The sequence below is a fragment of the Cupressus sempervirens genome, chromosome 4 (genome assembly GCF_028749045.1).
Source record: "Cupressus sempervirens isolate cs-2001-9-10 chromosome 4, ASM2874904v1, whole genome shotgun sequence".
Taxonomy (NCBI): Eukaryota; Viridiplantae; Streptophyta; class Pinopsida; order Cupressales; family Cupressaceae; genus Cupressus; species Cupressus sempervirens.
The window spans coordinates 733136164-733144604 of NC_143121.1; positions in this window are offsets into that span (position 1 = coordinate 733136164).

Consider the following 8441-nt stretch of genomic DNA (forward strand, 5'->3'; position numbering starts at 1 on the left):
AAGAAAGGTTCAAAATCAGCTTCAGAAAGATCTCAAGAAGATGGTGATGCATTCATCGTAGCTTTGGCAGCCCATGCATCTGATGATGTGTGGTTGGTTGACTCGGGTGCATCTTTTCACATGACCTCTCATCAAAACTAGTTCTCAAAATATGAAGAGTTCAATGGTGGAAAGGTGTACTTGTGTGATGATTCTCACCTAAAGATAGTTGGACATGGAAGGGTCACTATCAAATTTCTTGATGGATGAGCAAAGGGAATCAATGGAGTTATGCACATTCTAGGTTTGGCACGAAACCTATTATCTATAAGTATGCTAAATGACGTAGGTGTGCAAGTTGTTTTTTTGAAAGAAGGATGCAAGATGATGAGAGGATCGATAGTGCTTGCAAGGGGTACTAGGAGAGGTACCTTATTTCAGCTAGATGCATGTATTCCTCTATGTAATAGTTCTTCATCCTCACCATTTGAATGAGTAGTGAAGAATTCTATGGTTATTGGTTCTGATGGCAATGCAAACACTTTGGAAGGTAAGCTTCCTGCAGAAAAGACAATGTTGTGGCATATGAGATTTGGTCACATTGGTGAAAAGGGTCTGAAAACCCTAAAAAATAAAAATCTCGTTGAGGGGTTAAATGATTGCAATCTCGAGTTTGACTTCTGTGAACACTATGTCTATGGTAAACAAAATCATGTTCAATTTTACTCTAGTTCTCAAAAATCTTCTGATGTTTTGGATCTTATCCATTTTGATGTATTTGGTTCTGTTAAAGTTCCTTCAATCTCCAAGTCTATATTTTTTTTATCTTTCATAGATGATTATAGTAGAATTAGATGGATTTATTTCCTTAAAAGTAAGACACAAGTCTTTAGTCAATTCAAGGAATTTAAAGCCCTTGTAGAGAATAAGACTAGTAAGAAGATTAAGTGTGTGACAACTAACAATGGTGGTGAGTTTTTCTCAGCAAAGTTTGAACAATTCTATAAAGAACAAGGTATCAAGAGGCATAAGACAACTCCTTATACCACATAGCAAAATGGAGTTGTAGAGGGAATGAACAGGACACTAATGGAGAAGACTAGGAGTATGCTTAGTGGAGCTGGTTTTGAACAAAGGTTTTGGGCCGAAGCTATGGCCACTGCTTGCTATCTGGTTGATAGATCTCCTACATCAGTCCTTTTTGGTAAAACACCCATGGAGGTGTGGTCTAGTAAGAAGCCTTCAATTAGACATCTTTGTGTTTTTGGTTGTGAAGCTTATGCACATGTTCCAAAGGAGAAAAGATCTAAGTTGGAAAAAAAAGTTGTTAAATGTATTTTCATCAGATACAGTGCTGGTGTGAAAGGATACAAGCTTTGGGATCCTGTGACTAGTAAGGTGTTGTATAGTAGAAATGTTATTTTTAGAGAGCTAACATCTTCTCCTATTGTGCTACAACCAAATGAAAAAGAAAAGGAAAAAGATGTTTTTTGGTTGCCTCCTACCCTTGAGAAGATTGAACAGAGAGACCATGTTGGGTCTAATGATGAGGAGAGCTCTAGTAGCTCTGATAGTTCAAAAGAAGAGGAAGAACAACCTCAATTGTAGCCCTTGAGGAGATCCACAAGAGAAAGAAAGCAACCAAAAAGGTTTGGTTATTCTATGTTAGATTCTAGTTGTGCTTTTGCTTTGATTACTAACACTGATGAGCCTAGATCTGTGAAAGAGGCTTTGGGCATGGAAGATGCAGGTTCTTGGATTAAAGCTATGGATGATGAGATGGCTTCATTAGAGAAAAAAAAAACTTGGGACCTTGTACCTTTGCCTAAAGGGAGAAAATTTGTTGGTTGTAAATAGGTGTTCAAGAAGAAATTCTATGCAGATGGCAGTGTTGAAAGGTACAAAGCGAGATTGGTTGCAAAGGGGTATTCATAGGTAGAGGGAATAGATTATGGTGAAATATTCTCTCCTGTTGCAAAGTTGACATCCATTAGATTTCTATTATCTCTTGCTACATCATATGATTTAGAGATAGAATAGATGGATGTGAAGAAAACTTTCCTTCATGGTGATTTGGAGGAAGAGATTTATATGTCACAGCCTAAGCACTAAATTGTTAAAGGTAAAGAATCCTTAGTTTGCAGATTAAAGAAATCTCTATATGGTTTGAAGCAATCTCCTAGGATGTGGTACCTTAAGTTTGATGCATTTGTGTTGTCAATTGGATTTGTAAGATCGAAATTAGATCATTATGTTTATTTCAGAGTTGAAAATGATTGCCTTCTTATTGTTGCATTATATGTTGATGATATGTTGTTGTTTGGGAAGGGTAAGGGTATGATTTCTGATTTTAAATCTCAATTGTCTGCACAATTTGAGATGAAAGATCTTGGGGTAACTAGGTACATCTTGGGTATGGAAATCAATAGAGATAGGTCTAACAAAAAACTTTGGTTGAGTCAGAGCAAGTATGTGAAGTATGTGTTGGACAAGTTCAGCATGGCAAATTGTAGACCACTATGTGTTCCCATTCCTGTGGGAACAAAGTTATCTATAGATGATTGTCCAAAATCTCCTAGTGAGGTGGAGGACATGAGTAGAGTACCTTATACCAGTGCAATTGGTAGTCTTATGTATTCTATGGTCTATACTAGACCAAACATTGCCCAAGTAGTGGGAGTCCTAAGTCAATTTATGGCTAATCCTAAACGGGTACATTGGGATGTAGTTAAGCAAGTATTCAGATATTTGAGGGGTACATCAAATTACTCCATATGTTATCATGGTAACTCTTCTAGATCTCTGCATTTAGTTTGTATTCATGGGTTTGTGGATTCAAATTGGGCAGGTGATATTGACCATAGCAGATCCACCAGTGCTTATGTGTTCACTATGTTTGGTGGTACCATCAGTTGGATGAGCAAGTGACAACCTATGGTTGCTTTGTCCACTATAGAAGCTGAGTACATGGCTGCTAATCATGCTTGTAAGGAATCCATTTGGCTTAAGAGATTGTTTTCTAATGTTGGTGTTGATGTAGAATAGATTACTATTTGGTGTGATAGTCAGAGTGCTATTTTCCTTATGAAGAATCCAACTTTTCATTCCAAAATGAAGCACATTGATGTGCAGTTTCACTTTGTGAGAGATATTGTGGAAGATGGAAAGGTAAATTTGGAGAAGGTAGATACTATGAATGTTGTAGATGCATTAATGAAACCAGTGGGCACTGAGAAATTTAGATGGAGTTTGGAGTCTATGGGCCTTTTGGCCTATATCGGTTAGTTCCTGTTATGTTGTTGTTGCTCTTACAAGGTGTTTGACAAGTAGGAGAATGTTAGGAATAAGGTGTCTCAACCTTGGATAATTCCTATTCTTATTTTTTTTTAAAAAAATTTAGTTCTTGCAAATAATGTTAATGTGTCAGCATCTTGAATTGTGTATAAGGAGATCATAGCTAAAACAGTTATGACAGATTCCTATGACACGTAAGAGCTATGTTAGGAAGATTCAATGATAGGTGAAGACATGTGGCAACTAATAAATTTGAGTACTGTACACTCCTATTTTCTCAAAGAATGGTAAAACCCTAATACAATTACCTTTGGGAGTAGCCCTAAAGTGAAGCACATGTTATAAGCATTTTTAGGGTTGTGAAGAGGGGATGAAAGAAAGTGTATTGTTGGTACTACAAGTTTCTATTAGAGTCTTCTATTGTTGCTGTTGAACTTGCATTGCAAGTGTATTGTAACCTTGTGTTGAAGATAATACATTGTGCAAGTTCTAGAGGGGTAGGGTTGTTTTATTGAAAGGTTTTTCCCCACCGAAAAATCTTTGTGTTATGTGTTTCTTCCTCTATCTATTTTCTTTACGCTTGCTTGGCTGAAATATTGTTGTTTACATGATATTGAATCTTTAAGTGTAAAAGATTTTAATAGGATTTGCACCATACTCCTCTTAAGAGATTAGTGTAGGAAGCTATTTCTGCACCTAAGTTTCCTTACATGTACACTCTAAATTTGGTCTTTTATTTGCAATAGTTTACCACTTTTCTATCTACAAACATTGTCAAATAGTGGCATCTTGCTTACCTAACAACTTGTGACCTACACATGAAATAGTCTCATCTTTTGTCTATCTTGTCCTTGTCCTTTTGTGCTTGTCATTCTCTGTATTATGATAGTCATAATCTTTGGTTTTTCTAGCCATTACTCAAACAATTCATACCTTAGTATACAACACTCTTATCTCACTTTTTGAGACTATGTTCTAGGTGTGGTGCTTGTCTAGGTTTTTGCTCTTTGTCCTTGTCTATGACTATGGTAACAAGAAGTTGAAATGTGTTTTATCCCCTTAGACTTAGACAAGGTGGAGCTAGGGGTTGTAATTGTGGTAGAGGTCACTTTCTAGTTTGTACATGGTCTATGTCTAGCTCATCTAGCGAGGAGTCTTCATGATCTCCTTCACCTGCCAGATCATCTCATGTTCAAATAACATTCTCTATAAACTTACAACAAACTAGGAATCCCTTGTATCAAGTGGATCCTAAAATTAGCATACATCTCCAAACAACATAGTTGAATTCTTATTCAAAGGACCTTTCCAAGCAAAACACACTAAAACTTATCACATTCCTAAAATGGCTAATCAAGAACCCAAACATGGAGAACATAGTAGAGACCAAGATCAAAATAGGAATGAAAAACATATGGAACCTTTCTTCACTAATGAGAATGACGAAGAGGTAGAAATACTTCCTAAACACATTGAAAAATATTGTAAGGAAAAAACTTCTAGAAAGTCATGGAAATCTTGCTTAACAAAGAGAGAAAAATACTTTCTCAAACTTGCTCAAGAGGGAGCCAAGCTACCTCATCACTTTAACGTTGAGACTATCATTACACCTAAAGAGGAAACTAAAACTTCCAAATTGCAAAAACAACTAAAGATCATGTAAGAACAATTAGCCCAAATGATGCATGATAAAGAAAAACCCATGAAAATGTAAACCTTAGATGCCCTTTTTCCATTCCCTTTTGACAAGAGTATAGACATGCCTCCTTTTCCAAGAGGAGTTGAGTTACCTAAGTATGATAAATACTTTGGAACTTTCAATCCTCAAGATCATTTGTGGGAATTTAGTGCCTTATCTATGGAATTTATGCATAATCAAACATATCTAAGGTGTCTATTCCCAAGAAGTCTAGGTAGTCAGGCTATGGAGTGGTTTTCACACTTTCCTATTGACATCAAAAAATTTGATGAGATTACCAACCTATTTTTTCAACAATACTCTCAAAAAATACAACACCTAGTTAATATTTGAGACTTGTATAACCTTAAATAAAAATTTGAGGAACCTTTACTCACATTCCTTCAGAGATGGAGATAGCTTTACACTAAATATTCATGAAATATTCTTGAAATGGAAAAGCTTGATGTCTTCACTGATAATCTCCTACCTAATTTTGGGTATAGAGTTCAACTTCAAAGTCCATGCACCTTTGAAGACATGGTCACACAAGCTATCTGGATAGAGGAATTCCTAGTCAAAAGGGGTGAACTAACCCTTCAAAAGGACACTAAGCAAGGATCCACCTCTAATAAGGAAAAATCCAAGTATTTGAACAAAAATTGAAAGGTTGTGCATGATGGAGTTGTTGACAACATTACTCCTAAACCTACTAAGGAAACCTTCAATCTTATAGACAATCTCAAAACATCCAAGAATGTTGAGAAACCTCCTTTGGACAATAAGACATTTGGAAACAAACCAAAGAACACATCTTGGATCTCACATCCAAAATGAGAATATACACCTCTTGGTACCTTTCGATGTGCTCTACAAGACCTTCATACAAAACAAGCTTATTTGTCCATTGGATATACCTCTTCCTTATGATCCACAACTATGACCACCATGGTGGAATAGAACTATATTTTGCAAATATCACCAAAACAAAGGTCACAAAACCAACAAATGCATCAATTTGCATCAAAAAGTCCAAGACCTCATTGATGATGACAACATTGTTGTGGATGGACATAATATGAACATAGATCACAAGGCTTTCAAGGAGCCATTCATGTCTTATAAAAAAGGAGAAACCTCAAAATAGAAATCTCATAACAAGATCAACTACACATACTCTGATGATGATGATAAGATAGTCCACATGGTTGAACCCATGGATGCTAAGTATTGTGACATTATCACCATCAAGGGAAAACAATAAAAACTTAAACCTAAGACACCATTTGTCTTAAGGGGCTCTTCTTCCAATACATCTGACAATGGACCATCACAATCTTATGCTAATGTTGTTATGCATTCATGTGCTAAGTTGGTTCTCAAAGGCCTTGCACTATTTGCTCCTAATCTCAAACAATACAAAGACAAACCTCTTGCTATTCTTTCTAGCAAAGGAAAAAAACTTGCAACAACTTCTAAGGCTACTAGCTACAGTATCCTCAATTAGTTAGAGTGAACTAATGCTCGAATCACAATCTTTGAGGTGCTAAAATCTTGCCTGCTCATAGGAAGATTCTCAACAAAGCCCTCATTGAGGAAAATGTACCTCAAGATCTTGATCTTGAGAGATTCCAATCTATTGTAGGTCATTTGACCTCACCTTACTATATGTCATTCTTTGAGGAGGATGATAATCCATTGAGTCATCTGCATAATCAACCTCTACACATTGAGGTCACAATACACCAGAAACATGTTCATCTTGTGCTCATCAATAATGGAGCTGGTTTAAACATTGTCTCTGCTGCTCTACTCAAACAATTGGACTATTCTAAAGAGTCCATTAATCTCCATTTTAAGATAAATATCTAAGCATATGATGAAGTTGAGAAAAAATCTTTAGGTCTGGTGGTGTTGCCTCTTCATGTTTGTCTTGTAGAAAGGGATGTCACTTGTCAGGTCCTTGACATTCCCTTGGCTTACAATATTTTGCTAGGAAGACCATGGACACATGGGATGCAAGTTGTGCTTTCCACTTACCATTAATGCATAAAATTCCCCTTTCATGGCTCTGAAGTCACCATACCTACAAGTACTAGCTATACTTGTAACATGCTGAAATCTACCAAAAACTTTGTACCTACTAATAGGGAATCTACAAACCATCATGATAATAAGCTGAAGTAAATAGAGAAGTCACTCAAGATGAAAGAAATTGGAATGGGTGAATATCATATAGAGCAAGTTTTTTCTTTGACATCTCTTCTTGAGTCCCCTTGTCATTATGGGAGACCATTTGTGTTAACACTACAAACTAAATACGATGGTACTTTTGTCAAAGCTATTATACCTCTTAAGGAGGAAGCTGAAAAAAGATCCATTACTACATGTATCTACAAAGAGGAAACTCTAGTGGACCTCATAGAATAGCCTTGTGAAATTACTCCTAAGAAGTATGGTCCTTGTCTTAGACTCATAAAAAAATTTGGCTACAAGGGGACTGGTCCAACTGGATGCAACAAAAATGATCAGATTGATCCTATCAAAGTGATAGCTAAAGGAATTGAAACACATCTAGTCCAGGCTTCAAGAAGATTCCCTTCCATCTTGAGATTAACAAATTCATACCAGAACTTGAGAGTTCATCTAAACATGAGTGACAAGCTGAGTCTGATGATCATGAAGACAATACTAATGATGAGGATCCTTCCCCTTATCTAATTCCTAATGATTTGGATAAATTATTTTCTAAACCAAATGACTTTGTATCACATGTTAGTGCCATGGATGATGATAGTGATTCTTTTGATGATACTACTAATTTACATCATACCCAACAAGAACAAGGAAAGTCTAGTCATGCTTTACACAATGAGTACCTTTGTAAAAATCTAGATGATGAAGGAGAATTTGTTCCTATCACTATTGGGGAATTCTACAATCTATCTCCATGTAGTACAAACTCTCAAGAGTATGAATTTGACTCTCTCTTAGAAGAAACTATAGATAAATACATAGATCAAGTTCATGTCTATGAGAATCTACTCAAAGTAGTGAATTGTCTAGGGTTAGGTTGGATGAGTCCTATCCAACTAGTGTTCTCGAGTCTTCGATTAATGATGTTAGTGCTCAATGGAATTCAAACACACTTGTGGACAAAACTATTGTACATCTTGAATTGCTAGTCCAAGAATTTAATGATTATATCATGAACACAGTCAAACCTGCCACATCTCTTTCACTCATCTATCTCAAGCTCATAGACTAGAATTCCAATACATCTAGTGAAATCCTCACATTCTAGAATGACTGTGCACTTTCTTGCTACTTAAATGCTATCCAACTTGTAACATCTTCCATCAGTGAACAAAGCATCAACGTGATTGAAGTTGACATCAAATATCTCAGTCATACAATCAAAAAGAAAATAAATAGAAGGTCCAATGGTGAAAACCACATTGGAGTAATGTCAGAACATAAAATAGTAAAA